An 18,198-nucleotide genomic window follows, 5' to 3' on the forward strand; every position below is an offset into this window, starting at 1 on the left:
CAATACCCGCCAGCCTTTAAGAGACATCATGCAGCCAGGCATCTCGGCTTGCGGCCACACCATCCTGAACGCGCCCGATCTCGTCAGATCTCGGAAGCTAAACGGGGCAGGACCTGGTCAGTACATGAATGTGAGACCTCCTGGAAATACCTAGTGCTGCAAGCTTTTACGTCTCCTGGGTAACTTTATCGTAGCTCTTAATACTCTCTCTCTGTCTGGAGGAGATATACTTGAAGTATTGTACACGTATCCAGCTACTGTCAACACCCTTTGCTGCACTGATATTTTTCCATCCATTTTTCTTTTTTCTTTTTTTATTTTTATTTTTTGATGGAAGTCCCGTCAATACCCGCCAACCTTTAAGAGACATCATGCAGCCAGGCCTTTCGGCTTGTGGCCACACCGTCTTGAATGCGCCCGATCTCGTCAGATCTCGGAAGCTAAACGGGGCAGGGCCTGGTCAGTACTTGGATGGTAGACCTCCTAGAAATACCAGGTGCTGCAAGCTTTTACGTCTCCTGGGTAACTTCATCGTAGCTCTTAATACTCTCTTTCTGTCTCCAGGAGATATAATTGAAGAATTGTACACGTACCCGGCTACTTTCAACACCCTTTCCTGCACTGATATTTTTCCCTCCATTTTTCTATTTTTTTTTTTTTTTTTTTGCTGGAAGTTCCGTCAATACCCGCCAACCTTTAAGAGACATCATGCAGCCAGGCCTTTCGGCTTGTGGCCACACCGTCCTGAATGCGCCCGATCTCGTCAGATCTCGGAAGCTAAACGGGGCAGGGCCTGGTCAGTACTTGGATGGGAGACCTCCTAGAAATACCAGGTGCTGCAAGCTTTTTACGTCTCCTGGGTAACTTCATCGTAGCTCTTAATACTCTCTTTCTGTCTCCAGGAGATATAATTGAAGAATTGTACACGTACCCGGCTACTTTCAACACCCTTTGCTGCACTGGTATATTTCCCTCTATTTTTCTTTTTTTTTTTTGCTGGCAGTTCCGTCAATACCCGCCAGCCTTTAAGAGACATCATGCAGCCAGGCATCTCGGCTTGCGGCCACACCATCCTGAACGCGCCCGATCTCGTCAGATCTCGGAAGCTAAACGGGGCAGGACCTGGTCAGTACATGAATGTGAGACCTCCTGGAAGTACCTGGTGCTGCTAGCTTTTACGTCTCCTGGGTAACTTTATCGTAGCTCTTAATACTCTCTATCTGTCTGGAGGAGATATAATTGAAGTATTGTACACGTACCTGGCTACTTTCAACATCCTTTGCTGCACTGATATTTTTCCCTCCGTTTTTCTTTTTTTTTTTTTTTGCTGGAAGTTCCGTCAATACCCGCCAACCATTAAGAGACATCATGCAACCAGGCCTCTCGGCTTGTGTCCACACCGTCCTGAACGCGCTCGATCTCGTCAGATCGCGTAAGCTGAACGGGGCAGGTCCTGGTCAGTACTTGGATGGGTGACCTCCTGGAAATACCAGGTGCTGCAAGCTTTATACGTCTCTTGGGTAACTTCATCGTAGCTCGTAATACTCTCTTTCAGTCTGGAGGAGATATAATTGAAGAATTGTACACATACCCGGCTACTTTCAACACCCTTTGCTGCACTGATATTTTTTCCTCCATTTTTCTTTTTTCTTTTTTTTTTTGCCGGAAGTTCCGTCAATACCCTCCAGCCTTTAAGAGACATCATGCAGCCAGGCTGCTTGGCTTGCGGCCACACCGTCCTGAACGCGGTCGATCTCATCAGATCTCGGAAGCTAAACGGTGCAGGGCCTCGTCAGTACTTGGATGGGTGACCTCCTGGAAATACCAGGTGCTGCAAGCTTTTTCGTCTCCTGGGTAACTTCATCGTTGCTTTTAATACTCTATTTCTGTCTGGAGGAGATATAATTGAAGAATTGTACACGTACCCGGCTACTTTCAACACCCTTTGCTGCACTGATATTTTTCCCGCCATTTTTATTTTTATTTTTTCTTTTTTCTGGAAGTTCCATCAATATCCGCCAGCCTTTAAGAGACATCATGCAACCAGGCATCTCGGCTTGCGGACACACAGACCTGAACGCGCCCGATCTCATCAGATCTCGGAAGCTAAACGGGGCAGGACCTGGTCAGTACTTGAATGTGAGACCTCCTAGAAAAACCTGGTGCTGCAAGCTTTTTACGTCTCCTGGGTAACTATATCGTAGCTCTTAATACTCTCTTTCTGTCTGGAGGAGATATAATTGAAGTATTGTACACGTACCTGGCTACTTTCAACATCCTTTGCTGCACTGATATTTTTCCCTCCGTTTTTCTTTTTTTTTTTTTTTGCTGGAAGTTCCGTCAATACCCGCCAACCATTAAGAGACATCATGCAGCCAGGCCTCTCGGCTTGTGTCCACACCGTCCTGAACGCGCTCGATCTCGTCAGATCGCGTAAGCTGAACGGGGCAGGTCCTGGTCAGTACTTGGATGGGTGACCTCCTGGAAATACCAGGTGCTGCAAGCTTTATACGTCTCTTGGGTAACTTCATCGTAGCTCGTAATACTCTCTTTCAGTCTGGAGGAGATATAATTGAAGTATTGTACACTTTGTCTTAGGGACAGTCTGGCTAGCAGTGACTGAGTGGTTGACAGACGACAAGCATCGGAATGTACGTGCTCTGTGATGTCATAGCAGTCAGCTGAGAGAGGCTCGTGATGTCATCGCTGAGCTGTCTGTCTGTCTGTCTGTCTGTCTCTCTCTCTCTCTTTCTCTCTCTCTCTCTCTCTCTCTCTCTTCCTCTCAATTCAATTCATTTGTATTGTCAAAGCAATTGGACATACATACATACATATATATATATATATATATATACATACATATATACATCTATACATGCTAGAAAGTCATTACAATGTTATCTTAAAGGCTAACTAAGCAGAACATATATCATTATAGAACAGAGTTCATAGGTCAACACATGGTTTTAGGGAACAGGCACGTAGGTCATACCGTTTGACAATGTCTCCAAGGTTCTCATCGTAAATAACAAACAGAAATCAAACTATCTTCTGGGCTGACCTTCTAGCTTGACCGTATCTTTCTTAAGTATACAAGAGAGAAAAACAGGTGTAAGAAAATAATTTCTAATTTTCCTTCTACACATATATACATACATACATACATATGTAGCGTTATGTTGGGTGTATTTTGATAAGAGCATTTGGGCTCTGAGCTGAAGCACTGATCTAAAGAAGACCTCTCCCCCCCCAAAGTTATCAGATTTCCTTAGCTCATCAGCTTGGAACTGGTTTGCATCAAAGTGACAGTTTTGGGGAGGATGGCACCGAGAAGAGGCCAAATAGTTTGGAATTCTGCTATGAGATGTCTGGAGAAAGGGGCCTGTAGGTGATAAAAACTCTTTGAAGTGGATGAGAGCCGAAATCCCGACATAGAGCTACGAACCCAGGCCAACCGGCATTTCCAAAAGATGGCATGGATTGACATCAGTCATAAATAAAGCCTCCCTCCAATAGGACACTTGGGGCTGAAACCGAAATCCAATCTCAAGAACTCAGGGACCAATCACCTACTGATCTGACAGACTATAAGGAACAGCGGACAGTCTTTCTCTCTCTCTCTCTCTCACCTGAACCAGAATCTCGCTGCCACAGCTCAACCTGTAGCTCTGTTGCCAGAACCGGAATCAGAAACCAACCAAGTCTTTGCCGGCAACAGAAGAGTTAAACTGGGAGAAGGAGATTGAGCGAAGAATTATTTTAAAGGACTTTATTAAATAAATAACTTCACAGACCCACCTGATCAGTGGAGTTTTACAGCTGGACAATTGACTAAGTCGACTGAATACGAAAGTGTCAGTCACTTAAATAGCTATTTGAGTCTTAAGAAACTTGACCCTTGGAATAAACAGGGCCCTGCTTTCCTCAAAGACTTTGTCTTCAAGTAACTACGGTGGAACCCTGCTTACAAAGAAGATTTTGTGCACTACCTTGGAGCCTTCAAACCAGTGGAAAATCTGTTTGGAAAAGACTCTACATTCGCGAAACCCCAACTTCCAGGTGCATCGACTGAGTGGAAGTTCTTGGACAAAGCCGAACCGGACTGCCTTTGTTCCAAACCACACGGACCTCGTGCCGTGTGCTGTTATCTGAGCCCGAAGCCAGAGAGGCCTCTCTGCGATGAAGTTCACATAAGTTTAACAGTTTGGAGTTCATGATTCATGACATTTGAGAAATCAATTAGAAATGTTAATCTGTGATTCATAACTCTAGAATGTGTAATATCATTTAGTTTTCTTAAATATAAATGTGTGTTGCATTCAACTGTTTTGTTGATAATTTTAGAAATAAAATCTGACAACGCCGAGAAATATCTTCTCATTCCTGTTTAACTGTTTAGTCTGAAATTGACACAAGTTAATAGACACCAGATTATAGGTGGCCCTGCCTATCCTTAATCATTGAATAATAATCAGTTAAGGGAAATTGTGGTAACAAGTAATGATAGGATCTTTCTCTCCACCTAAACGTTAATGAGACTGATATATATATAACGAGAAGTTACCTGACATAAATACTAACCTGCGTAGTTATTGAATGTCTGACTAACAATACTAATGAGAGACTCACCTTCGTCTTACTAACCGGTATTGTAGTCAATGTGTTTATAACCTTTTTTGTTTAATGATTTGTGTGTTATCATATGCGATCCCATGGTCTTTGATTTGGTCACGGAAGTGATTTGTCTTTGATTTGTTGATCTAGAGTTGAATTTTAATTAGTTTTTCCCTTTTGTATAATTAGTGTAGTGCTACATTTAGTCTTTGTTTTTGAATAAATTTGACAATTTATATCTTTGGAATTGGTGTCTGCATCCAATTATTACAGAAAATGAGTTCTACAAGATTCCAGGATTCGTGATAAGGTGATACTATAAATTCACTTCTTTAATTGAATTTTATAAGTGTACCTTACGCTACACCTTTGACCACCACGTCTTCCTCCTCCCACTGCTTGACCTCTATTGTGACCTGGATCACCTGCCGGCTCCATGTTATCGCTGTGTTGTTGAGGTGGATAGCACGCATTTCACTCGATACTCGTACCACAATGTGAAATCAATCATCAATAACCAGTTGGCAGTATTGGAAAAGCAATTACAAGGGCCTGCATACATACAGTAATGTCAAATCTGATGTGGAAGAACAATTCCTTTATCCCTCTGTTCTCCACCAGGGTTGTGCTGATCGCCTCGATTGGCAAGTTTGCAGTGTGAGGAGTGGATCCATGTCGTCGTTCCTAGGCACTTCACAGCTGTGTGGGTGGTCAGGAGCACCTGGTAGGGCCCTGTCCACCTGGGCTGTTGGGAGGACTTTCTCTTGTGTGCTTTGATATACACAGTCATCTTGCTGGAAGGGGTGGTAAACCTGCTGGGATGGTTCAGTCTGGGCGGCTTTCATCTGTGAATGGACAGCTTCGAAAGCACGTGTTAGTCCCATACAAAGAGACAACATAGCATCATCCATCAAGTGGATGTCCATTTCCCTTACAGACAATGGAGGAGTGATGGAGAGTCTCATAAGTCATCCCATAATAATCTCACACGGAGAAAGACCTGTTTTTCTCAATTTGCTGACGATTTCATTGTCATTAGGACTATAGGAAGGGGATCTGGACGTTTGAGTCCTGTTTGTTTGCATATATTAGACAGCTTATTCTTTAATATCCCATTTTGTTTCTCCACTGCTCCAGCTGACTGAGCCTGATGGGGCAGTGAAAATGTTGTTTACCTCGCAGGGCTTTGCATAGTTCCTGCACTATTGTCCCAGTGAAGTGAGTGTTCCTATCACTGGAAATTTCCCTGGAATGCGAAATCTACATATAACATCCCTTAACTGTATTTTTGCTACTTTTACTACTTCAGCCTTCCTACGGGATAGGCTTCAACCCATTTAGAACACCTATATATTATTACAAGTATATATTCATATCCACAACATTTAAGCTTTTGAACACAATCTATTTGCATATTGCAGGATTATGAGCTTGACAAATGTGGCAAGTTCTACAATATTGCTAAGCTGTTACTATAAAACCTGGGGCAAACCAATTTAAAAGACTGATGCACACATCCCCCCTTTGCCCGTGTGGCCAACACCATGCGCCACATGGGCAAACCAGGGAAAGAGTGCCTGTGAGGCAACCAATGCATTAGCAAATGTTTGAGCTCTCTTATGGAAGGTGCAGTGGCCAGTTGCAATTTCCTGGAGCTTTTACAGTGCATCTCAAATTAAATTTCATCCAGCCCCAGGTCATAAAAGTCAAACCCTAGTTACGACATACATAACACATACATTTTGTTGCTTCAAAGAGAATACAAAAGTCAGCAAAACATTCTTTTTTACAAATTCAGTTTGTAAACTGTATTGTACATATATTTGTTGCGTTTTGATTTATAAACATTATACATTGTACAAATCTTAAGTGAAGGGCAATGGACTGATTCTGACTTCATGGCTGTCATTCTATTCATTTGAATAATGTGACATCTCCACTAATAGTACATTATAAATTAAACTATCAATAGAAGAATATGTGCTACTGCGGACGTCATCTGAGCAGTTTCACAATATATTGTAGATTCCTATAATCTGGAAAACCTTTAATTATAGTATTTTAACTTATTTCTCCACTGAGTCAAGCATCACTTCAGCGTAGTGGACCTCAGCATTGGTCTGTTCAAGTTGCTGTGAGGCTGTCTTTAAAGCCGCGCCCTCGGCCTACTGTGTCTCAACAAGAACACCAGCATCTTCTCCATATGGGTCAGACATCGGTTCCTTCAGGACACGATTCATAATATGCATATCTGCCATGTGGAATAAATCAGTCTGAAGACACAATGTGTGGTTCACACAACATCAGAGATCGTCCTTATAAAAGGCATCTCTATCACATTAGTTGACATTCGCACAATCTATAAGGTTTCTAGTAAAGGGACAATTCAAAATAATAATAATCTTGATTCCAATTTATCTCATTTATCAAATTATTTCAGTACAGCACTCAGCTGTCGTCAGCAGCATCATATCTCCTGTGTTTATTGAATCAGCTTTACTTCCTAGTGTAGATACTCTTTTTGTGTGGAGTTGTCAAAGTTTCAAAACAATGTGCTTATCTTTGTCCTTTTATCTAACTTAAATACCTGAGAACATTACAATAACTATTACAGCAGCTCCTTCAACACCATAGTTAATAGTAGTTGGGTAAATGATGGCAGTTATTAATCTTTGTTTCTCAATTCATTTTTTACCAATAAACCATAATTTGAAATTATTTCCATACTCCTATTATTCCTATTTTCATTATTATTAGTTTTATGCGGTTGTCATCTAGTATGTGATGTATTCGTCTGTATCAACATCAATATTATTATCATTATTAATACAAGCAGTGTAAATTACCATTCATTACACTCTTGCTCTGTTTGTAATAAGTTATGAACCCTTACACGTACTTACAGTCTCTGCCTTGTCTCTGACTTCTCTCTCTCTCTCTCTCTCTCTCTCTCTCTCTCTCTCTCTCTCTCTCTCTCTCTCTCATCTCAGGCTGCTTGTCTGCTCAGGCGAACAGGGGGAGCAGAGGAGCACATACGGCCCTTGCCCCCTGCCCCCCTCTTCCTAATTGATAGGGTATTTCTGTTTGTGAAAGGACTATTTCCAAACAGTTTTATAACTTGCCATGACTATGTTTCATTAAATTAGTTATGTTACACCTTTAGTTATACCTGTAGTAACTTCATTATTTTCCCTCATATTCCAGTCAATCACCATCAGAGTCTCTCGTGGCAGTACATTTGTCTCACACAGAACAAACTCTCCTTTCTCAACCGCTTTCAATTTTGGATAACATCGCACTGCATCCCAACAGCTGTTCTTTCTCCTATTCCTAATTTCTTACAAGAAAATGCAAGTTATATTTGATCGATTTGTATTATTACTATTTATATACATTTCACTACATTATTGTAGTTAATGAATGTATTTAATCTTTGGAAAATAAGCCTTTTCATTGATCTCAATAATGATGTCCAGGTACTTCAGGAAAGCACATTTTCAAAAAATGTGTCCAGTCAATGATTTCCCCAACTAAGAACCTGCGTGGGCACTAAGACTGTCCTCCTGCGCGGCTCATGTCTTTATTGTGTCACTTCCTCCTATTGAAGTCCAATCTACACCAGTACAGGTTCAGAAGAACTGTTCCCGAATCCAGATTGAACTGATCAATAGTTAATTTCTTACCTACACATTGTATTTAGGGATCTATTACTAGGGATTTAAAAACTCTTCATTGTGGAACTCATAGCTTCCAAATGAGCACATCGTTAATTTCCTGGAGTATCTGGTTATCTATTTATCAATATGTAAGAAACCTTCACCGAATGTTTGTGGTTGCCTCGGATTCCTATTTCTAAATTTGGCTCTAATTCCATTTCTAACATGTTACTTTTAACTTCTGTATTCGTAAGACCTATTTAAATAACTTAATTTTGTATTATTATTTCTGTTTGCAATAGCATTCTGTGTACAGTTAAATGCTGACTTTCTTGTAGGTCTGTTATTACAACATATTTAACTGGCGTTTTTTAGCTATCATTCTGTAACTATTTGTGACTTATGACTCTCTTAGTCATATTCTGGACTATACAGTACATGAAAAAGTCAAAATATGGACATTTACCTTGCGCAAACTGAAAATGTACAAACATACAAAGAGACACATATTAATTTATATCCATAGTAAATTCAGATACCATGGTTTTGGTTGGCATGTTATATTGACCTGCAGTGTCTCAAACTACCCTTATTTATTACTTATCTAGTAATTTTCCTTCAGTATCTTGAGGACTGTCATTTATACTGAAAAACATATATATATATATTTTTAATTTGTCTTCGGGGCATTCAGATTGAATTATGCCTGTTGTCTTTTCTTTCTTTTCTCTAACAAATGTTTTAAGATAGCTAGCTTTGGTTTCTCATTTCTTAATGCTTTGTATTCCTATTTTGCAAAACCGTTTTTAGGTGCTCAAGTCTATCTGAATCAAAAGTCCCATCTTCTGGAAACCTTAATTTTCTGTCACCTATTGTCCAGTCAAACGCACCGCTTCACTCCATAGTTATCATACATGTACCTTACATGTGTACCTTTAAGTGGCGGGTCGCCCGTCTTACTAGAGCTGTTCCCACACAGTAACACGTTTTCCCATTTTCTATGTATCGTTTTGTACACAACAACCAAGGCGTGCAAGCCCGCAAAATAACAATAAACGACAGGGGAGAAAACATAGCAAAAAACAAGAAAACACAAATAATACTAAATCCTATATAGGAATAACAACAAACATGCTTTTCAATGTTTGCATTTATAGAACTTGTATATAACTTAATGACTTTTCTTCATTTACCATAAACACTATAAACTTCTATAAACTATAAACACGTTATTTTATATTATCACCGGCGTATCAGATATTGAACAATTAATTAGCGCTCCTTTTTTTTTTTTTTTCTAATAGTAGGTCAAACCTACGCTGCAGTTTACAAACACACTTAAGCCTGCGGGAACCCAGACAGGAAAACACAGTCCTGTTCCTTCACAAACAAGAAGACACAGTCAAGTCTATGGTAACCCTAAGAAACCATGCTCCTCGGTTATTGGTGTCAATGGATCTCATTATCCTGAAACTTTCATGATCGAAACATGGAATACTGTTTGTCAGTTTCCATAAAACTATGCATTAAGAGTAATGCAACAGTCACTTATCATTTTGAGCAGCTGTATCAATTGATAGTTAGATCTTTGTAATGAAATGAATAGACAGTGATCTCAGATGTAATGTGTGAATTGCATTTTGAAATGGTAATACTTTGATGTTAAGTTGTGTCATTTTAGTTCAATGAACAAATGATCTGAGGTTGATGTGTATTGTATCCAAGCAATTGTAAAAAAGTGTTAGAGTTTTGAAAAATGTGCATTTTGATCATCGGGTGTGAGTTTAGTGTCTAGAGTTTTGAAAAATGACATCAAGGTTCTGAAATGAGTGCCAAAGTGATTGTAAAAAAGTGTAATATCAGGGGACAGTGGCTATTAGTGATCTGGCCTTCCGTGGCCTCTGTATTAATGTAACAGGTCACATTGTATGTGTACACTGATACTTGATAGTATAATATAGTACAAGTAAAAAACATACATAGGTATCATAGAAGTATTTTGCAGAAATGATTATGGATAGTTATCAAAATGGAGAGGAAATGCTAAATCCAGTCTACCCAGGCTGAGCTTCTATTGCTGCACCTGCTAAGTGGCTGCTGGCCCCACTATATGGATAGAGCCACACCAAGTACAAGAGTCTCCCTATTGCTATTTATATCTCCCTATCCAGTCTTCTATAGGTGTCAGGGTGGGGTGCCTATTCCCCTGCATGCTTTGAAACCTATAGCACCTGGGACACACACTTGGGATCCGGTTCCTCTGCCCCTCACATACACATGAGGAATCCTAGGTGCTCAATACGTCATACTGTCTCTTTCATCTCATGTGTAAACTATGGACAAATACATGACTAAACGTGTTTAGTTGCTTTTCCCAGAATGCTTTGCGCCACGATATGCAAATAACGGGGACTATGATTGGCTCCCTGACATTACCCACACTGCGACTGATGCTACCCATTTCACTACCCAACAAAGACCCATAATATGCATGTGTCTGTCTGTCTGTCTGTCAAAGTATGTGTGTGTGTGTCTGTGTGTGTTTGTGTGTCTGTCTCTGTGTGAAAATGTGCCTGTCTCTGTGTGAAAGTGAGTGTGTCTGTGTCTGTGTCTGTCTGTCTGTGAAAGTGAGTGTGTGAAAGTGTGTGTGAGTGTCTGTCTGTCTGTCTGTCTTTGAAAGTGTGTGTGAGTGTCTGTCTGTCATGTAACTTGCACATCTGTTAGGGCACCATATGCAGAGATGTACACATATTGTTCCTTTTCCATATACACTCACCTAAAGGATTATTAGGATTACCATACTAATACTGTGTTTGACCCCCTTTCGCCTTCAGAACTGCCTTAATTCTACGTGGCATTGATTCAACAAGGTGCTGAAAGCATTCTTTAGAAATGTTGGCCCATATTGATAGGATAGCATCTTGCAGTTGATGGAGATTTGTGGGATGCACATCCAGGGCACGAAGCTCCCGTTCCACCTGTAGCGTAAGGTACACTTATAAATTTCAATTAAAGAAGTGAATTTATAGTATCACCTTATCACGAATCCTGGAATCTTGTAGAACTCAATTTCTGTAATAATTGGACGCAGACACCAATTCCAAAGATATAAATTGTCAAATTTATTCAAAACAAAGACTAAATGTAGCACTACACTAATTATACAAAAGGGAAAAACTAATTAAAATTCAACTCTATATCAACAAATCAAAGACAAATCACTTCCGTGACCAAATCAAAGACCATGGGATCGCATATGATAACACAAATCGTTAAACAAAAGAGGTTATAAACACATTGACTACAATACCAGTTAGTAAGATGAAGGTGAGTCTCTTGTTAGTATTATTAGTCAGACATTAAATAACTACGCAGGTTAGTATTTATGTCAGGTAACTTCTCGTTATATATATATCAGTCTCATTAACGTTTAGGTGGAGAGAAAGATCCTATCATTACTTGTTACCACAATTTCCCTTAACTGATTATTATTCAATGATTAAGGATAGGCAGGGCCACCTATAATCTGGTGTCTATTAACTTGTGTCAATTTCAGACTAAACAGTTAAACAGGAATGAGAAGATATTTCTCGGCGTTGACAGATTTTATTTCTAAAATTATCAACAAAACAGTTTAATGCAACACACATTTATATTTAAGAAAACTAAATGATATTACACATTCTAGAGTTATGAATCACAGATTAACATTTCTAATTGATTTCTCAAATGTCATGAATCATGAACTCCAAACTGTTAAACTTATGTGAACTTCGTCGCAGAGAGGCCTCTCTGGCTTCGGGCTCAGATAACAGCACACGGCACGAGGTCCGTGTGGTTTGGAACAAAGGCAGTCCGGTTCGGCTTTGTCCAAGAACTTCCACTCAGTCGATGCACCTGGAAGTTGGGGTTTCGCGAAAGTAGAGTCGTTTCCAAACAGATTTTCCACTGGTTTGAAGGCTCCAAGGTTGTGCACAAAATCTTCTTTGTAAGCAGGGTTCCACCGTAGTTACTTGAAGACAAAGTCTTTGAGGAAAGCAGGGCCCTGTTTGTTCCAAGGGTCAAGTTTCTTAAAACTCAAATAGCTATTTAAATGACTGACACTTTCGTATTCAGTCGACTTAGTCATTTGTCCAGCTGTAAAACTCCACTGATCAGGTGGGCACAGGCGGGCAGCGCAGTCTGTAAAGTTCTTTATTAATAAAGTCCTTTAAAAGAATTCTTTGTACGGCTCAATCTCCTTCTCCCAGTTTAACTCTTCTGTTGCCGGCAAAGACTTGGTTGGTTTCTGGTTCCGGTTCGGGCAACAGAGCTACAGGTTGAGCTGTGGCAGCGAGTTACTGGTTCAGGTGAGAGAGAGAGAGAAAGAAAGGCCGTGTTTGTCCTTTATAGTCTGTCAGATCAATAGGTGATTGGTTCCTGAGTTCTTGAGATTGGATTTCGGTTTCAGCCCCCAGTGTCCTATTGGAGGGGGGCTTGATTTATGACTGATGTCAATCCATGCCATCTTTTGGAAATGCCGGTTGGCCTGGGTTCGTAGCTCTATGTCGGGATTTCGGCTCTCATCCACTTCAAAGAGTTTTTATCACCTACAGGCCCCTTTCTCCAGACATCTCATAGCAGAATAACAAACTATTTGGCCTCTTCTCGGTGCCATCCTCCCCAAAACTGTCACTTTGATGCAAACCAGTTCCAAGCTGATGAGCTAAGGAAATCTGATAACTTTGGGGGGGAGAGGTCTTCTTTAGATCCGTGCTTCAGCTCAGAGCCCAAATACTCTTATCCAAATACACCCAACATAACGCTACATACCCCCTTTCTTGAATGGGACTGAGGTCGACTAGGACGTTATCCCCTTCAAGACAAAATAAGACGTTAAGCATTTATCTCAAAGTTATGTAACAGAATTCAACAGTGGACTTCACCATTCATTACCCCGAGAAATCAAAGAAAACAGACTAATAGTTAATTATTTAAGCAGAATGTATTCCAATCAAATTGACAATCCTATACTAGCACATATACAGGTTACATATTATAACACAAGTACATTAAAACAAAAAAACAATTGGTATTACTCAGTATTGAGTATGGTTACTGACGGTAACCAATAGGTGGAAGTTGATTAACAGAGGGAGGTGACTGGGAATTCAGGTGTTATTCAGGCACCTGACCTTCACTATGTCTATAATAGTTGGTAGGGACCTGGGTTCGAATGGTTGGCTTACATGGTAAGCCGGTGCCCCCTTTAGGGACATGCACAAAAAATGGTCTCATTGGGAAGTTGTACCTTGGTGGCTGTATCATATCTGTCATTCAATTCCACCGGCTTTGGTGATTCAACTTGAGCCCACAACCTGTTCAATAGATCCTGACCAATGATCAACTTCTCTGTTTCAAATTTGGAAATATAAACTGGATGAACCAACTTAATCTTCCCAAAGGTGAACTCTAACAATGCCTTTTGAGTGAGCTGTGCCTTAGTCTCTGTGTAACTTGTAATGTTCACACTACAAGCTTCCACTTTCAGTCGTTGGTCTGAGGTTTCCATAATTTGTTTCAGGTTGCCCATTGTGGTGGCAGACATTAAACAAATTTCAGCCCCAGTGTCCAACAAGGCTCCTCACTCCCACACATTCTCAATGGTCACTTCTATGTAAACTTGCTTGGCTCTGCCTCTCTGTGTCAGATCACCCAGTAACATCACCAAAGGTTCAGCTTGCCTGCAGGCAACTTCCCCCACTGGGAGGTCCCAGTGGGCTGATGTGTCAGAGAAACCCCCCTGCTGTTCCTCACATCCAATCAAAAACACAGAGGCGGGGACAGGGGGTGGTTCCAGAGCTAGTCATTCCTTAGGTGGCGAGTCCGGCCCTTTACCCTGGCTACTAACTTCCAGTTTGGGAAGAGGGGGCAAAGGGAGCAGAGCTAAGCGTAGCAGTAGCTCAGAAACTGCAACATTGCTCAGAGACTGAGTTAACCCACCTAGGCTAGGAGCAGATTTCTTTTTTTTATTGTAAGCCTGGGTGTCTTGGATTCCATCCTTGGGAGGTTCTTTCCTTCTTTGAATCTCTGTCCCCTCTAACTCCAGTGGAGAAATAGGGCTCTCAGAGCGCCTTGCCAGTACTTGGGTGCTTGAATCTTTACGATCAGAAGTGCTATTGTACTTGCTTTCCCAAGCTTTCTGTGCCATTTTTTCGAATTTCAGCTATGTTCATATACGTTGTGTCTGCATGTAATATGATCATTTCCTTAATCGTTGGGAACAAATTAGCAACAAACAACCCTTTAAAGCTCACCTCTTCCTCGGCCCCGGGTCGATCTTGACCCGCAAAATAGGTTTTCCTAAGCTTTTCATAGTAATCAAGGGGGGACTCATGCTTACCCTGTTTGATCTGGTGTGCGGCAGTCACTGCTGCCACTGGATCAATGAACCTGGAATAGTCCCTAACTAATGCTCTGCACAAGCGTTGAAACCTATCGCAGACCATGGACCCTTGCCTCTCCATCCAAGAATGGACTTGGCGAGAGGTAGTTTTGCGGATTAGGAGAACCTTTTCCTTCTCCGTAGCCTCAGGATAGAAACTCAAAGCATACTTAATGTCCTTAATATACGCTTCCACATTTCCTTCCTTGTCTGCTGGGTTAAAGGTTTCACAATCTTTAGCCAGTTCTCTCAACTGGCGCATGTTAACCTTTCGGTCTGGACTCTCGGGAGAGGAAGTTCGTCTGTGCGACGAGCTTCTTACCCTGGGTGGAGAAAGACTACAGGGAGGGGTACGATCAGGACGAGGCAACCCGGGGCCTAAATGTGGAGACGGTGTGCGACTCCGTGCATTGGCCGGTTCCGGCTGTTCCTTTATGCTGTCAGGTGTCAGCTTTGCAGCCCACCAAGAGGCAGCTTTCAGGGCCCCTATTTGTTGCTTGAGACGCTCATTTTCAACTTCAGTTGATTTGAGTTCTCCCCTAAGCACCTGATTTACTCTCCTCATTTCTTCACTGTCCCTTTTTAAATGTATGACCTCGCCTTCGAGTATCTCCATTTTTACAGTGCCCAAATCTTTCTCCCTGACTGTTTTGCAAAGACGCATTTCCAAAACATCCCGGTCCTTCAAAACTATCCTTTCATTTTCAACCGCTTTACATCTGTCATTTTGCAGACCTTTTACTTGGATCAGAGTTGTTTTCAATTCAACTTGACATTGTCTTAAATCATTTCCTAATTGCTCTCTCTGTTCAATTAAGTCCTCTTTTTCAGCATTCAACACAATGACTTGTTTTCCACAAGTATCTAGCTTTCCTTCAAATTCTAAAACCATTCCATGCCGTTTGGCTCTTTCTTCTTTCGCTTTAGCATACTTTTCTCCTAGCTTTTTCAGTTTTTCAAACTTGCTTATGATCCAGTTCACTACCCTTGAGCTCGCAAGTGCTAAGCTAGCCATAACTTTCATCACCTCTATCGACTCTTTTTCGAGTTGCGTCGTAGTGTCGTTTACCAACTGAGTTCGACGCGACTCTACTTCAAAGTCCAAACTGCCTAGGCGTCCAAGGAATTCAGGAATCTCTGTTCCTGGTACCTTAACAATCAATGCTTCACATGGGGACATTTGGGTAATCATTGTTTTGGCTATTCAGTAACAACCCAACAGAACAGTACTCGATTAATCACCTAATGACTCTAATGCCAACGCTTAGGATATCAACAATTTATCACAAGTAACTAAAACAGACTTAATCTTTTGTGACTTTGGATTTATGACTGATGTCAATCCATGCCATCTTTTGGAAATGCCGGTTGGCCTGGGTTCGTAGCTCTATGTCGGGATTTCGGCTCTCATCCACTTCAAAGAGTTTTTATCACCCACAGGCCCCTTTCTCCAGACATCTCATAGCAGAATAACAAACTATTTGGCCTCTTCTCGGTGCCATCCTCCCCAAAACTGTCACTTTGATGCAAACCAGTTCCAAGCTGATGAGCTAAGGAAATCTGATAACTTTGGGGGGGAGAGGTCTTCTTTAGATCCGTGCTTCAGCTCAGAGCCCAAATACTCTTATCCAAATACACCCAACATAACGCTACACACCACATCCCAAAGATGCTCTATTGGGTTGAGATCTGGTGACTGTGGGGGCCAGTTTAGTACAGTGAACTCATTGTCATGTTCAAGAAACCAATTTGAAATGATTCGACCTTTGTGACATGGTGCATTATCCTGCTGGAAGTAGCCATCAGAGGATGGGTACATGGTGGTCATAAAGGGATGGACATGGTCAGAAACAACGGGCCGTGGCATTTAAACGATGCCCAATTGGCACTAAGGGGCCTAAAGTGTGCCAAGAAAACATCCCCCACACCATTACACCACCACCACCAGCCTGCACAGTGGTAACAAGGCATGATGGATCCATGTTCTCATTCTGTTTACGCCAAATTCTGACTCTGAAATCGAGACTCATCAGACCAGGCAACATTTTTCCAGTCTTCAACTGTCCAATTTTGGTGAGCTTGTGCAAATTGTAGCCTCTTTTTCCTATTTGTAGTGGAGATGAGTGGTACCCAGTGGGGTCTTCTGCTGTTGTAGCCCATCCGCCTCAAGGTTGTACGTGTTGTGGCATCACAAATGCTTTGCTGCATACCTCGGTTGTAGCGAGTGGTTATTTCAGTCAAAGTTGCTCTTCTATCAGCTTGAATCGAGTCGGCCCATTCTCCTCTGAGCTCTAGCATCAACAAGGCATTTTCGCCCACAGGACTGCCGCATACTGGATGTTTTTCCCTTTTCACACCATTCTTTGTAAACCCTAGAAATGGTTGTGCGTGAAAATCCCAGTAACTGAGCAGATTGTGAAATACTCAGAGCGGCCCGTCTGGCACCAACAACCATGCCACGCTCAAAATTGCTTAAATCACCTTTCATTCCCATTCAGACATTCAGTTTGGAGTTCAGGAGATTGTCTTGACCAGGACCACACCCCTAAATGCATTGAAGCAACTGCCATGTGATTGGTTGGTTAGATAATTGCATTAATGAGAAATTGAACAGGTATTCCTAATAATCCTTTAGGTGAGTGTATATGTATGTATGTATGTATGCATGTCCAATTGCTTTGACAATTCAAATGCACTGAATTGAGAGAGAGAGAGAGAGAGACAGAGAGAGAGAGTTGTAGTCCAGACCACTGCAAAATTCCTGCTGAAGTGATCTGGATCACCACACAATGGCCCAAGGACCACTGCAAACTTGGATTTCAATGTATTTGTGTAATCTGTGTTGCAATAGCACCTACCATGTTCCTTTGTGGTGATCTGGTTAATTCTGATCTGGGAAAACCACAATCCTGCAGGTTTAATAAGTCTCTCTACACATCAGTCCCTGAGTACCTTCAACCAATGGTCATTTTGACCAATTAAGCCCAAGATTTGAGTCAATTAAGTTGTCAAGGACTACCCAGTGAAGACGTGAACTCACGACTAGGTCACACTGTGAGCTCACCAGAGCAGACATTACACTGAGCTCACTGTGAGCTCACTTAGCGCTTTTCCAGCGACATGGTGCCGGTGCTGGAGCCGGAGCCGCTGCCCTTACTCGGTGGCTAACCCACCTCTATGTTACAAATGTTCCCTAAACACTTATTTTGCAAGATCAATAAAAATCCTTTAGGAAATTTAAACTTTTACTGACACACATAGTTAATAGCAATGTATTATAACTTTACCAAAAATAATAATCTGTATATCTTTAATTGTTTAGACGTTATTAAGATATAATGCATCTTTCACATAGGGAACATTTGTAACATGTTAGGAAAAACAAACAAATGATTTGAAAATATTCATAATTACAGCATACAATTTGTCAGGCTTCATAAGAATGGTATTTATAACATACTCTGTAAAAATCAAGCAAATAGCATTTGTGGTTCACGAGAAAAT

The 18,198-nt window shown here is 41.3% G+C and overlaps 2 non-coding genes and 6 pseudogenes across 2 annotated transcripts; all 8 read left to right on the top strand.

The window, feature by feature from the left end:
* Nucleotides 1-46: 46 nt before the first annotated feature.
* LOC136742808 (uncharacterized) lies at nt 47-165 on the top strand (annotated as a pseudogene).
* Nucleotides 166-389: 224 nt separating this feature from the next.
* LOC136742665 (5S ribosomal RNA) lies at nt 390-508 on the top strand. The gene has a single exon (XR_010815035.1). It is a non-coding gene; the product is annotated as a 5S ribosomal RNA (ribosomal RNA).
* A 218-nt stretch (nt 509-726) lies between these two features.
* On the top strand, nt 727-845 carry LOC136742954 (5S ribosomal RNA). The gene has a single exon (XR_010815076.1). It is a non-coding gene; the product is annotated as a 5S ribosomal RNA (ribosomal RNA).
* Nucleotides 846-1,055: 210 nt separating this feature from the next.
* LOC136742803 (uncharacterized) lies at nt 1,056-1,174 on the top strand (annotated as a pseudogene).
* A 212-nt stretch (nt 1,175-1,386) lies between these two features.
* Nucleotides 1,387-1,505, top strand: LOC136742885 (uncharacterized; annotated as a pseudogene).
* A 216-nt stretch (nt 1,506-1,721) lies between these two features.
* On the top strand, nt 1,722-1,840 carry LOC136742773 (uncharacterized; annotated as a pseudogene).
* Nucleotides 1,841-2,055: 215 nt separating this feature from the next.
* LOC136742893 (uncharacterized) lies at nt 2,056-2,174 on the top strand (annotated as a pseudogene).
* Nucleotides 2,175-2,387: 213 nt separating this feature from the next.
* LOC136742886 (uncharacterized) lies at nt 2,388-2,506 on the top strand (annotated as a pseudogene).
* Nucleotides 2,507-18,198: the final 15,692 nt, after the last annotated feature.

Source organism: Amia ocellicauda, unplaced genomic scaffold, assembly GCF_036373705.1.
Source record: "Amia ocellicauda isolate fAmiCal2 unplaced genomic scaffold, fAmiCal2.hap1 HAP1_SCAFFOLD_75, whole genome shotgun sequence".
In the NCBI taxonomy this organism is placed as follows: Eukaryota; Metazoa; Chordata; class Actinopteri; order Amiiformes; family Amiidae; genus Amia; species Amia ocellicauda.